Source organism: Venturia canescens, chromosome 1 (assembly GCF_019457755.1).
Source record: "Venturia canescens isolate UGA chromosome 1, ASM1945775v1, whole genome shotgun sequence".
NCBI lineage: Eukaryota > Metazoa > Arthropoda > Insecta > Hymenoptera > Ichneumonidae > Venturia > Venturia canescens.
The window spans coordinates 18894142-18907513 of record NC_057421.1 but is presented as its reverse complement, the minus strand read 5'-3'; the positions used below and the strand labels follow the sequence as shown (position 1 = coordinate 18907513).

General features: G+C 41.1%; 1 protein-coding gene and 1 long non-coding RNA gene across 3 annotated transcripts in view; one reads left to right on the top strand and one right to left on the bottom strand.

Moving 5' to 3' along the window:
* Positions 1 to 13372, top strand: part of Imp (IGF-II mRNA-binding protein) — a 53293-nt gene that overhangs the window by 19076 nt on the left and 20845 nt on the right. Inside the window, exon 1 of one of the 2 annotated variants that reach the window (XM_043433108.1) lies at positions 5025 to 5808. The exons of the other annotated variant lie outside the window; for it this stretch is intronic. The gene's annotated coding sequence lies outside the window, so the exon portion shown is untranslated. Of the gene's footprint in view, positions 1 to 5024; positions 5809 to 13372 lie in introns of those variants that run through there. 2 annotated transcript variants of the gene reach the window in all.
* On the bottom strand, positions 2468 to 3111 carry LOC122418952 (uncharacterized). The gene is made up of 2 exons (XR_006262781.1): positions 2920 to 3111; positions 2468 to 2811 (listed from the first exon to the last, which is right to left on the bottom strand). It is a non-coding gene; the product is annotated as an uncharacterized lncRNA (long non-coding RNA).

The window sequence follows — 13372 nt, the reverse complement described above, 5'->3', positions numbered from 1 at the left end:
AATGGCTCGAATTCACTTTGTCATTAAAATTCTTGATCGATAAATTTTCTTCAACATTTTCCCTAGACAATTATCGTTTTTCTGACAATTATTGGGATGCGCACAGACGAATACTCCTACAAACAGACGCACCCCGTCTACGCGTGGAATGGAATAATGAGCTTTCTGAAATGCTCTGCTTTACCTTCGATCTGACAATGCCCTCGTACTCGCACCAGCAAATTGAATTTTCCATAATAAATTTTACTCTAAAAGCCACTGACATATACATCTACAAAGTCACAATAGAATGACGCATTCGAAGTTTCCACAACCGAGGGAGAAATATGAAAGGGTTGCACGTCAGAGCGCTTACATTAGTCGAAGTAGAATTTCGTAAATTCAAAACACACAAGAATCATAATCTCCATACTGTTAATTAGGCAAGAAAAACAAAAAGAAAAGCACTTTCTTGTAGGAATTTTTCCCTCGAAAAATCGAACTGTTTGTGACCAAAAAATCGGCCGTTTCATTGTTTTATATTTTCATCTTGTTATGAGAAAACGCACGATCATCTAACGAGACTACGAGCGACGTATGCTCATGAGAGGGACCCTACAGTCATAACAACAGTTTCGACTTACTCCTCAAAGTGTCACGTAGCCTTCCCTCGACCACCCATTGCGAAGTATATCACGTTAAGTTTGCACATGCAAAGAAAAAACTTGGTAAAATGGCTGAATTTCGTTTGGTACAAATCGAGTGTACAATTTGTTCTCGGTTTATCGAACTAATCGACTATGAGGTTTTTATTTATTTCCCAATATGAAATAAACAGCACAGTTATCAAAGTAGTGTTTATTGTCCTCCAGTTTTCTGCAAACAGGACAAGCAAAGGTCGACTAAAAATTCTTTTTGACGTTACACAGTTTACTAGATCAAAGTAAAATTTGCACCCAATCGAAAAAATGGAAGTTTATGCAGTGTCTGATCCAGCGTCGAATCCCTCGTACACAATCTCAACGCATAATTGAAAGATTGCCAATTTTTCTGAGCTCTCCGTAACCCTAATGTCTTATGTGAGTGTAGTATAGCACCTTAATTTGCATTTCACATGCATAATCCGATCTCGGTTTATCCTACTCATTCCAGAAGGGTGTCTCATCCTGCTTCCCGAGTGCATACATCTCGGATCGTACTCGACATTCTCTTGGCCCGTTCCCTACGTTTATTCTCCACACGCCACAGAGAAAACCGCACGACGTGCTGGTGCGTTTCGCGAATTGTCTCGTTTTTGCATTCGCAGGGGGTTTGTCTTCCGCGTATTCCTCTCCGCTCCCACTATGGTTCATGCATCCGACGATGCTTCTGCAAGGGGTGACGCATTCTGGGCAGCTGCGATAAACGAAAACACGAGAATTTGGCTGGGTTCAAGGATGCGCTTTTAGGTTACAGAAAAATTGAAAGTGTGCAGAAATTTGATGAATTATCTTATCACAGGATTATAGGAATTCGTTAAAAACACCTGATCGGTCGATTGGAAAAACAAATCTCTCGTTTTTGTATTCGTTTTTTGTATAAGAAATATCGAAGTCACAGAACGAAACAGAAAACAAGTGTAAAGAGGAGAGAAGAAGGAACGGGACGGAGAAAAGGATCAAAGTGCGGGCGCACGCCCCCGCTCATTGTCTTAAATAGCTAATTGAGCTCGAGCAGCAACGGGCTCGGCCTCTTCGTCTATTATTTCGTCAAATAAGACCTTTTTTCTATTTTTTTTTGGACGAACACGCGTACCACAGATTTCAAGGATCTCTCGCTTGGAAGAATATCTTTTAACTCTCTTTCCCTTCGGCCCTTTTCTCATGATTTTCTACTACGGAACCCCATTGTCCTCACTTGCCGACATGCTCAAAAAGGATCGGGGCATCCGAATGTCGGCTCGGAAACAAAAAGGAGTGATCGTAGAAACTGAGAAACGAGAATTCTAACATCCAGCAATCGGTATAGCCATACCCCTACCGCAAAACAATTATAAAACTTAAACCGAGATTTAGTGGATAACAAAACTGTTGGAAAGGATTGAAATTAGCCCGGACTCTGCTCTCCCTCTCTCGACAAATTTCTCCCCATTGTCTTTGACCCTCTCGATAACCAAATGAGAGACGAAGAAATCCACCATTTTAGCCCATTCCCAAAATCGATGCATTTCAATCTTTCCTTGATCAATCGAATTGCATTAATCGAAAAACGTGAGTTCGACGTTAATTTAAAAAAATTAACGTCGACGTCAATAAAATTGAAATATCTAAAAAAACGCCTGAACGTATTCGATGTCGATTTTCGTCTCTGAGCGTACCGCTTGCACGTGCAGTATGGATGACTTTGATTGTCATCGTGTGGGCATAAGGTTTGCACAGCTGTTATCCAGATAGCGGATATAATACGAAAGAGAATCTACAACTTCCTTGCACTCTGGATTAGCACGTAATTTTATATTTGTTTTAAAATTTTATTGCATTATTGAACATTGCTTCAACACCACCACACAATCAAATGCCTTTTCTCTCTGACTTCCGGTCGATTCTAGTTTCATCTCTGACATTAAAATTTCAAATGGTTTCGATAACTTATCAGCTCCAATGATAGCGTCTCGAAGCAGGAGATAACGGTAACAGATCGATTTTTCCCTTCAACCATCATCGCGAATTCCCTCGAATTCCCTTTGGTACACCGTTGAATGATTGAACAGTTCGAAATAGCTGAGCCTCAATTTCGATATTTTATTCCAAAAATTGACGCAACGAAGTCCCTTTGGAAACCAGATACAATTTTCTGAAAATTTTCAATAGAAATCATTTCTCAGGTGGATACAAATCACAACTGAACCACCGCCGTTGCGTAACGTCAGATTTTATAAAATTTAACGAATTTCCTACGTACGCGAGCAGACCCTTCACCATGTTTTTCTTCTTTTTGTTGCAATCCCCGCCGTACCTTTCCAAACTTCGTTTACTATATAGCGGTTATTTTCGTCTGCCGACGTACGTTTGTGGAGAATGCGAAGCGGTGAAAACTACAAGCGCTGGTTCGAGTATTGATTAATTAGAAAAAAAATCCACTGAGAAGCAGAGGGGGGCTTGGAAAAAAAAATTCGGGAGTTCGCGGGAGGGTGCGCGGGGTGTGTACGAGGATGAGCGGCTCCATAGCCCAGGCTCCAGCTTTAGGGAGAGAGAAGCGGACGGCTGAACACAATGAAAGTACTTCCTGCGTTGAGTTTCGCGTTGTCGACGTTCTTCTCTTCCTTCTCCGCACTCGACGTAATACAACACACGTCCGTGCCAGAAAAAAAACCACTTTCGCGGAAAAAATTGGCCCTAAAAATAGAGCGTTGTTTGTTATCATTTATCAATCGTCGCGCCATTGTTTTGCACACCCATGTTCCTTGATGGTATTTCATTGGTTTCTTATCGTCGAGACAAACGCTCACGCGCACATTTTCAAAATGTACTTTCACCTGAACTTTGCTCGTTAATCGATTTGTCTGGTTCGATGGACTGAATTCAGTAGCGTGAAAAATGAACATCAAAACCAGCATTTTTCCAGCATTTTTTTGTTCACATTTAACATTCGGTTTATTTACATCATGACTGGCTAAATTTCTCAAATTTCATGATCCCAAAGCCCCGTGATAAAGCGACCGGAAGAGCGTCACTTTCGAATCGATCTGCAAAATTCGACATTCCAACACTTTCATCAATAACCAAACTAATCTTTCGTCCCATCGCCTTTCATGTCCCCACCTACAACGACTCATCACGTACCAAGTATAGTGATAACACGCACACGTCGTTAGGAAACTTGTTCGAGGCTCGAGTCTACGGACGATTGAACTGGAACAAAGTGCAGGCCCCCACGGAATTCAAAGCTAGAGCATCCAACGAGCACGGTCTTCTGGGGCAAGAATGGATCGTGTCTGAGAAATATGAAAATAAAAACAAGCTCAAGTACGCTATTTTTTATATTGGCAGACACCTTAATGCTCATTAAAATGAAAAAACGTAAAAACTCCGCACTGCCATGAGGTCAACGGCGTTTATGCTTCTACAAGTCGCAGCTTCGTATACAGTAAGTCATACCTCCTTAAAGTTTGCCTAGCAGATGCAAAAAGTTACGCGCCACTGTCTATAGCGATCTACAGCATTTCGTTTGAACAAAAATAAATGTTAAATCGCTGCAGTCGAAGACGCAAGTTGAGCGAATCACAGTTCTGTACTCGCTTGAACATTTTTGGTGTACAGTTCTGTAGAAGTTAGCAATACAGAGTTGCTCGAACTCACTGGTGCGATCGTGCTGCCGCGAGAACTCACTCGCTTTTCTCCGTTATACTCGACTTTTGTTTCCGCATCAGTATGCTACGGGACGTTAAGCAGTCACGAGGCTTGTTCCTACTGCACGGTCGTATTTTACTGATACACTTACGTACACGGAGAAATATATCGTCACGAAGTTTGCGCGCGTGTATAAACGCACGAGTTAGCACGTCGTCTGAAGTTCACAATTTCTGAGCTAAATCCCCGTTTGTTGTAGCTAAACTAGGTTTCTCCACTAAGAAAAGCCGGAAATTCGAATTTCTGCAAAGATTCCAAAGCGGGCTCTTCGCATTGGAAATCTTTTTCGTCCACTCCGTTCGACAGGTGTTTCGAAAGCCCCAAACTCCTTTAAAACTATGATAAACGTGATCAGGAGATCATAGAACTCCGAGTAACAAAAAATCCCACCCCGAATGCCGGAATGACTGCTCCAATGTCGAAAAATGTAGTTGAACGTTATTTTCAGTTGAAAAGTGTCATCATTCGAAATATCCGTACGTTCAGATGAATCACAAAGAGCGTACAGAAATCCGATACGATAGCAAACCGGCAGATTAGTCGAGGCGCGATCTCGTGTGTTTGTCAGTCCCCGCAGCCACGTGGTTTCACAGCTACGCCGTCGACAATAGTCTTCGTGCACGTATGGATTCGTACGCGTGTGTGGAGAGCGCGAAAGACACGAAGAGTCGGGCGGAGAGCCGCCGTGCATTCGCGCTTGCAGCTCCTCGTACGTTTTTACGGAGCTTGCGTATGTGATGGTAGAAAACGAACGGTTTGAACACTCGCAGAGCCAAGAGAGCTGTAAAAGCGTTGAGTGGAGGAACACCCAGCAGTAACAGCAACAGCAGCAGCACAGTCGCAGCTAGTCATTCGCGAAGACTCCAAGTGCTCCGGTAACCGCGACGCCGTGATCTTCGACATATGCATTAAATTTATGTGTACGAGGCGACTTGAAACTCGTGTGCGGGCACGCATACTTTTACATTTTAGTGGAGAGTTACGGACTTAATATATTTTTTGAATTTCTCAAGTCATTTCGTCGTACGACCAAGTTTTTTCTTCTTTCCGGCGACTTATTTCGTCTCGAGGTTTTATGTTTTTCATTTTTGTTTTTGCTTCATCATAATTATCGCAGAGAAAATCGGGCGTCAATGAACACAATAAAATGTGCTTGGAGTGATACCGAGCCTGCGACTCTCGACGCTTTGCGAAAGTGGCTTTCTTGTAACGTGATGAAAAATTCATTTCGAATGCAAATTTCGGGCTCGGTAGTGCGACTGAAATAAGTGGAGATACTTTGAAGAATGACTGAAGGCAAGAAAAAATTGCATGCCCGTTGATGAACGAATGACGCTCAACGAGGAACGACTCGTCGGCAGCTACCGAGTTTCCTGAACCCGGGACACACTACATCGCTCGCATCGAGACGCCCGCGCGGATATTGCAGACGCTTATATCCGTACGTCGTTTATCGATATACACCTCACACGTACGTTTCTATTTATATGTTCATTTCACACGTGCGAGCTCCGGCACATAGTCAAGGCTGGTAATGAGAGACACTTTGAGGAAATGCCGCGCCGGGTTTTAGCTCTGGAAATCACGTGATTCAATCTTCCGAAGCTGCCCGGTGAGAAAAAAATATTTCGTCGGAATAATCCATCGCTCCTTTCAAACGTTTCTTTCATTCGTCTCTCGGCGTATGTTTTTTTACACATTCAAAAAAATCGTGCGTACTGTTCTATGCGCAATTGCAGGCACTGTCAAGATTCCGGAGATTTAAGAACAGGCGATTACCTTGACGCGTAACATTGGGCCTTTTCGTTACGCGTGTCTAATCTATTTTCAACGTATTTTCGTTGTTTACTGCGCTCGCATTGTTTCAAAGGAAATGCGACCACAGTGAAGGCGTCAAATAGGAAATATCTTGGGGCTTACGAATAACCATGTAAAGAATTCTCGATCGAGACGCTGAAAACTTTTATTCGAAAAATATTACTGATAGCGGGGAAAAAAGTAATTCGTGTCGCTCTGAAATCATCGTCGCTCCTTTCAGCGGCAACTTACTTAGTATTCCCTCGACTTATCTGAACTCACGTTAAATTACAGTATCGTTTGTATCCTGAATGTTTGAACTGAACGAAAAATATATACTATCGGTTCGGTAATAAGTTTTTTAAAAAAATAAAACAAAATATACTAGAAAAGGATCGTAGATACGAGACGCGTCACTGACCTCGTTTCTTTTGCTCATAAGCATTGCAATTTCCTTTGGTGGCGCGTTCGAGCCCAATAATCTGTGCGGCAAGTAGACATAAAGTGCGGGAATAGTTCGGTGATTATGACTTCCCACGGAGTTATCGCGTTAGCGAGCCACGAAACGATGTCGATACAACAAAACCGCCGTGCGACTACTCCGAGACGCAACGTTGCTTTTACCGCGTTTATCAAGCCACACGTACTCTGTACTGTCACATGTGCGACCGCATACACATTCACACTTATGAACTCGTACGGATATAATGACTTGCATACATGTCAAAAACGATAACACCGCAACTTGTGTGCCCTCCGACGTATAAGATGCTTATGTTTCATTAACGTTTGTCGCTCACGTTTCGTCGGTCTCCACTGGACGAGCTATTCGAAGTGTATTATTCATCCTTCATTTTTCATTCACGCGCGATCATTCTCTCAAATATCTCAAAATCTGAAGGAAAAATCTACTCGAATGTGCTGACTTTTCTTCCGACTAAAAAAAAAAATTTTTTAGTTACAAAAAGTATTAAGATGGCACAGAGAAATTCATGCTGATTATTGCTGTTTTTCAATGAATTATGATGTTCTAAATCTGAGGCATCTGCACTGTTTGTAATCACATGATTTTGTGGGGAACGTTTGTAAAACAAAAATAAATGAATTTTTCTATTCGTCGTTTTACTAACAAAGTGGATTGACAAAAATAAAAGTTTCTGAATTAATTCCGGTATAGAGGAATGAAGTTAAGGTACACGAAACGATTGTCTTAAGAAAATCTTGAAATTTACACAGAGTTTAAATGAGTAATCGACTGACAAGCATATCAAATTTTAAAGAGTTCGTCTTATTAGTTATTGAGATAAACGTGTTTAAGTATGAAGAAAAATAAACAGAATTATTGGAGCTGTGCGTAAAAAATCGTTCATCTTTTCATATAACGAATGAATGCTTCTTACAAAGTTTATGAAAAAGTAACGACGCTGAAGTTTCCAACGTTGGAGTCCAACGAAATGAAGGAAAAAAGCGTTTTTAATTCACCAATTTTTTATTTAACGAATCGTTGGTGCAGCTTGAAAAACTACGAATCGCAAATTTGGCAGGGAACAAAATAGGAGAATTACTGGAATTATTATGGAGGGTTTTATTCGATAATTTCGTTGGACTCCAACGTTGGAAACTTCAGCGTCATAAAAAGTACACTATAACAGTGAAGTATATAATGAAGATCTGGGAAAAAAATCGAGACGACTGTCTTACTAGTAATAAACATATATTACGTTAAAGATTGAACGAAATTGGTGAAATGAGCACTCGTAACCTCACATTGTTTATTTCGGCATTTTGGTTGTCACGGCTTGGGCCATTCCTGTCAAAACCTTCTGCCTTTTAATCAATAATTTTTTCTTGATTCATTCTCCTTCGTTTTTTTTCTTTGCGCTCTCTAATGCGATTTTTTACATTAAAAACTATAGTATTTTCGCCAGGGACGAATGAAATTTCGAGTTCAGTCAGTGATGGATCCTCGTTTAATTAATGGTTTGTAATTTTATTCGCTAATAGATAAGTTGAAAAAATTTAATCACAATTACGAATTAATTTAAAGTGATAATATCCTTAATTACGAAGTAAAAATTGACCCAATTTAGAAACCCATAAAATACGATCCTTCGGGCATGATCTACCTTAAGTCATTGAGAGAATAATTTTACTCAGGGTAATTGTGCAATAATATAACACTACCGAAAGAAGGAAGAGAATCATGGCTCCACGGGCACTAAGATCCACGAACGTTCACCCACTCGTGTAATTTAAGAACGGATAAATCTCGGGTGTTTTGACGCTAAGGCCAATAATAGCCAGGGAGGGTGGTGCGTACGTCTAGTTTTGCTATCTCGCGCCTCCACCGCGTCAGCCGGACCAACTTCATTATATTACATTTCATTATCGTTGTCAAGAAATTGTCAACGAGACAACGTTGACATTTCGCTGATTTAATTGAATTCTGTCAAAATCCTATATCCAATGATTCAGCGAATAATTAATTATTGCACTACTTTCAATTGTTAGAAAGAGATAATTAATTGGCGGCCTCCACAGCAACGCTCTTTCCTTCATTTCATGTCGCAACTAATATTACATTAAAATTCCAAGACTCCATCTGCTGGCACTAAATGATAAAAAGAAACACTCTAAAAAATAGAATAAAATTTGACTTTTCTAAATAGTTTATTCTATTTACTAAAACACCAATTGGAGAAGTAACAAAATTCTCGATATCGAAGTATCGTTTCGAACTTCGAATCTCAAAGCTTACACTCCATTACAAAAAATAATTTGCACCCTCGTTTCGTAAGATTCCACACTCTGGAATTCGTACGTGCACCATAATATGGACTCTCAATCGATCCAATCAACCGTGAGGTCACGTCAGGGGTCAGATGGATCGAGCGATATTGTGCAGGGTATTTCTATCTCGTATCGAAAATTTGTATAACAAAATTGCATGAATTCATCTCCTCGGGTATGATAATTACTGACGTTGAGTCACCGAACGGCCACGCAGTTGATGCACAAGTTACGAATAACAAAGAAAGGAAAATAAATATTTTCGGTAACTCTTTTACCTTCACTGTGTCTTCAGACTTCGTAGCATGCGTGTGTACCAAGATATTTTATATTTTTAACGATTCTCGAGTTTGTAGAAGCGAAGTGTTTCCAAACCTCACTCGTTATAGGAGCTGTTATCTCGTGGTTGTACATACGTTCAGATAGTCAAGCAGCCAGTCACGTTTTACTGTGCCATGGCTTTTTCTCACTGAGCTGATATCAAGTTCAGGTTCCCCTATAACTTCCGGGGTGTGCGTGAGAGTTCTGTGAACCTAAAAAGGGCGTGAGCGCTAGTTTTATCACAATTTGGCTGATAAGAAGCAGCGTGTTGTAGGAAAAAAGGGAAGAAAAATGTATTCACCGCTGTTCTATTGACAGTTATGTTTCAGTTTGTACATGGATGTTTGCATAGAAAAAATGTCGTTTCATTCCGTAACTATATTATCGTTCCCAGTTTGAAACGAAGGATACATAATTCTTGGAAATATCTGAAAATTTTATTGCGATTGAGCCCAGGTATAAAGTTGGGCGAGCAAACGTTAATTTTGCTGATTTTTAAAGGAGCCTCGACAATTTTATTTTCTTTCCAAATTCCCACGACTATTTTTACTGGAAGGAAAACATTTGGGGAAACGGATGTAGATGCGTCCCGATAATACTAACTTCGAATGGCAGTAATGTCACGAGAATCCAATCGGTACGAACATTTTCTGATGCCACGGTGATTCGAAACGCGGAGATGGGTATAATGCACTCACGACGTCTGCAAATTTCCCCTCTCTTTCTCTCTTCCACTCTCTCACGTTGTCTCGCTCTTTGGCTCTGTACATCCTTGCATTTCACGAGCCCGAAGCTCGCGCGGTGATTATAAAGCGCTATAATTGCTGTCTGATGCTTGAGCGTTAAATGAGTCATTAAGCGACGTGCTCTGAATCATTAAGGTCCAGGACGATGCGCTCCCGTCTGGTTTTCCGTGCAATGAAACTCTGTACACGTATCCAAAGTTCGGGATACGTTCATTACTTTGACGTGTTTGAAAAAGCAAATCAAGTTTATACCACGAAAAAAAGCAGCCCTTGACACAAGCTGCGCTGAAAAAAGCTAAACGTGCATCAATCCTTTGATGTTTCATTATTTCGAACAACCATTTCTTTCATAATTTGTTTCTTATTGAATGCAAAAAGCTAGAATGCCTGTATTGAGAAAAGTTATTTCGCGCCACAAAGATAAACGGTAAACGGGAGAAAGAAAAAGCCTCCAATGTGTAACGAAATTCCTAGCATCTGAATGCAATGTGATTTTTTAAAATCGCACACAGAGAGAAAATTCCAGTAAAAAGTATTATGGTGCCATAGGAGCGAGGTTCTATATCGTAATATTTATTCATTCTTACGAACATGCATAGTATAGGATCGGATATAATAAATTCGAAATTCGAAATTCTCAAATTCAATTTTAAACGAATATTTTTTTAAAAAACAACTTCGTTCTTCGAGGTTCACGATCAAAACTGTCACTTCTCGTGACATTTTTTTTTTCTTCACTTTCAATGATTTTTTAAGAAACAATTGTTCCTTTTATCATTGTTTTTTACGATGTGAACATATCACATTTCGAATACGCCTTATATTTCGTGTTCCGTTCCCATACGTAGTAACTTTTGTGAAGCGAGAGCTCGATGAAAATTGATTTGTGATGCCAAAACAAATATATCGATACACATGTACACCGATATATTATCGTACAAGCGCGAATGAAATTTTGCTATGTAGCAATTAAGAAATTTTAATTTGGAAACGACATGAAAATTACAACGTTTTTGGTAAAAACCTCCAAAATAGGCGATACAGAAGTATAACGACGCTGAAGTTTTCAACGTTGGAGTCCAACGAAATGAACGAAAAAAACGTTTGAAATTCACCAATTTTTTATTTCACGAATCGTTGATGCAGCTTGAAAAACAACGAATCGCAAATTTGGCAGGGAACAAAATAGGAAAATTAGTGGAATTATTGGAGAGTTTTTTTCGATCATTTCGTTGGACTCCAACGTCGGAAACTTCAGCGTCATGAAGTCTAACACTATGGCGGTATAATAATTCTTACTATTTTTTTCTCTCCGTGTGCCGAGGCCGAAACCAAGAGAGCCCAGAGCAGGTCGCATGCATACGTGGAGTTAATCCACGCGCTTCGGCGCTTCTACCGCCCCTTCATCCCTCGCATGTTTATACGATATATGTAGTATCCGTATAAACGGAAGAACGAGACACTCGTGTATATACATATACAAAAGCGTACTCCCGAAAGCTCAGACTCGAGCGGGCTGGTAGACTAAGGGATGCAACGACTCCGACTCCGGGTGTGGGTTAAACAAGCGCGCGGGGAAACGCCAGTACCGGCGCCTCCATTCGATCCACGCGGTTTCTCAGTATAATGCATGCTGCTACGCTGTAAGAATAAACATCGCTATATACGAACGGCGTTTGTAGTAGGTGCTGGCACCCGGGCTGCCCACTTTCCCTTTTCAAAATCGATTATGGCGGGGGTGGAGCAGCCACCGGCATGGTCCGACGACGTCGGAGCTCCGACCGTCGGGGCTGTGCCAAGGTCCTGACTCGTTTTCTCTCCTGCTCTCCGACTCTCTTTCCCTCTACTTTTTATCGCTACCAGTTTCACTTTCATGAGCCCTTCTTTCAAATGCTGCTTTTGCTTTTCTAGCTCGCATATTTCTAGCACACCTACGGAAACATCGCCTTTCAAAATAACGCGTTTCTTCACGTTCCACTAATTTTTAGTACTCTTTCGTTCGCGTCAGATAAACGAAGTAAAACTCGGTCCTGGGAACAAGATTTTCAAGGATTTCAAAAAGCCGTTCAAAGGCGCAGGGAAGTTGGAATGTCCGAGTATAAAAACGTATGAATACTGAAAAATCGTACGATAATATTATGTTAACTCGTAGCAGCCTTGACGAGCAGAAAGAAGCGGATGAAGACAGAGAAACACGTGAGGAAAGAATGAAACGAGAAGGGGAAGGTCGAAGATGTGTGAAAAAGGGGGAAATGGGCTGGGATGACAAGAAGAAAGGAAAAAGGACGTTCAGAGAGGAAAGAAAAAAGGAAAAAAGGGCTGAGATTAAAAAAGAGAAAGGGAGACGAAGAGAAGAACAATAAAAAATCAAAAGGAAAAGGGAGCAAGAGAGAAACAAGGATAGCGAGAGAAAGAGCAAAAAAATTGTGAGGGAATAGATCCACGGGAGGAAGCAGACTCACCGGAACGGAGAATATCAATGTCCGTGTAGCCTCAACGTGTATCTCACACCCTCGGGTGCCGCCGAAAATCCCCAACAGCACGCGTAACAAAGACCACCCTCTTTCTCCTCCTCGTTTCTCGTGGTACTCCATACGTCATCCTCCCTACTCTCCTATCACGAAATCCCTTTATCCTTTATCCACTGTCTCTCTTTCCCTTCATGTTGTCTAACTTTGCTATCTCTGCTTGCTCTTCTCTTTCTTACGCCTTATCCGTTATTCACTAGCTCCGTACTCACTGATTTTTTCCCCTCTCCGCTGCTATTTTATTTTTCACCCGGGCTTTTTCTACCCTGCACTCGCTTTTTCTCTCGCTTCATCAATCCCTATTTGAACCAACCGTCCGTCCTGGTCCATCAACCATGCTTTTGTTTCCCCCGATACCGCCTACCCTATAGCATATGCCATACAAATATTTATCATGCTTGTGGTAAATAGGAAAAAAAAAACAGATTAACGGAGCAGCGAATTTTACGAACAGGCAGATAATTCTGCCCCTCGTACTTTTTATTGAGTGACGAGAAGCGTATTGCACAGTTTTGATAAGCGGAGCTGACGCGAATGAGGTCGAATCAGGTCGCAGACAGTGAATTTATTTGTCAATTTAAATTTCAACAAGCTTGAGACGCTCCAAATTTTTCTTGTGCAAATGAATCCTCGAAGCGAGTCTAAGATGGAGTAAATCCGTTGGTCCAATTTCGCGCTGTATCGAACATCTTTCTACGTGCTTGCAGTTATGTGTATACGTATTCCGAGTTCGAAGGGGATCTGAATTCAATGAATGGCTGGTGACGTGCACCCTGAACGAGTTCCACAAAGAGGACAATGCACGGGGTGCAGTCCGCTGTGT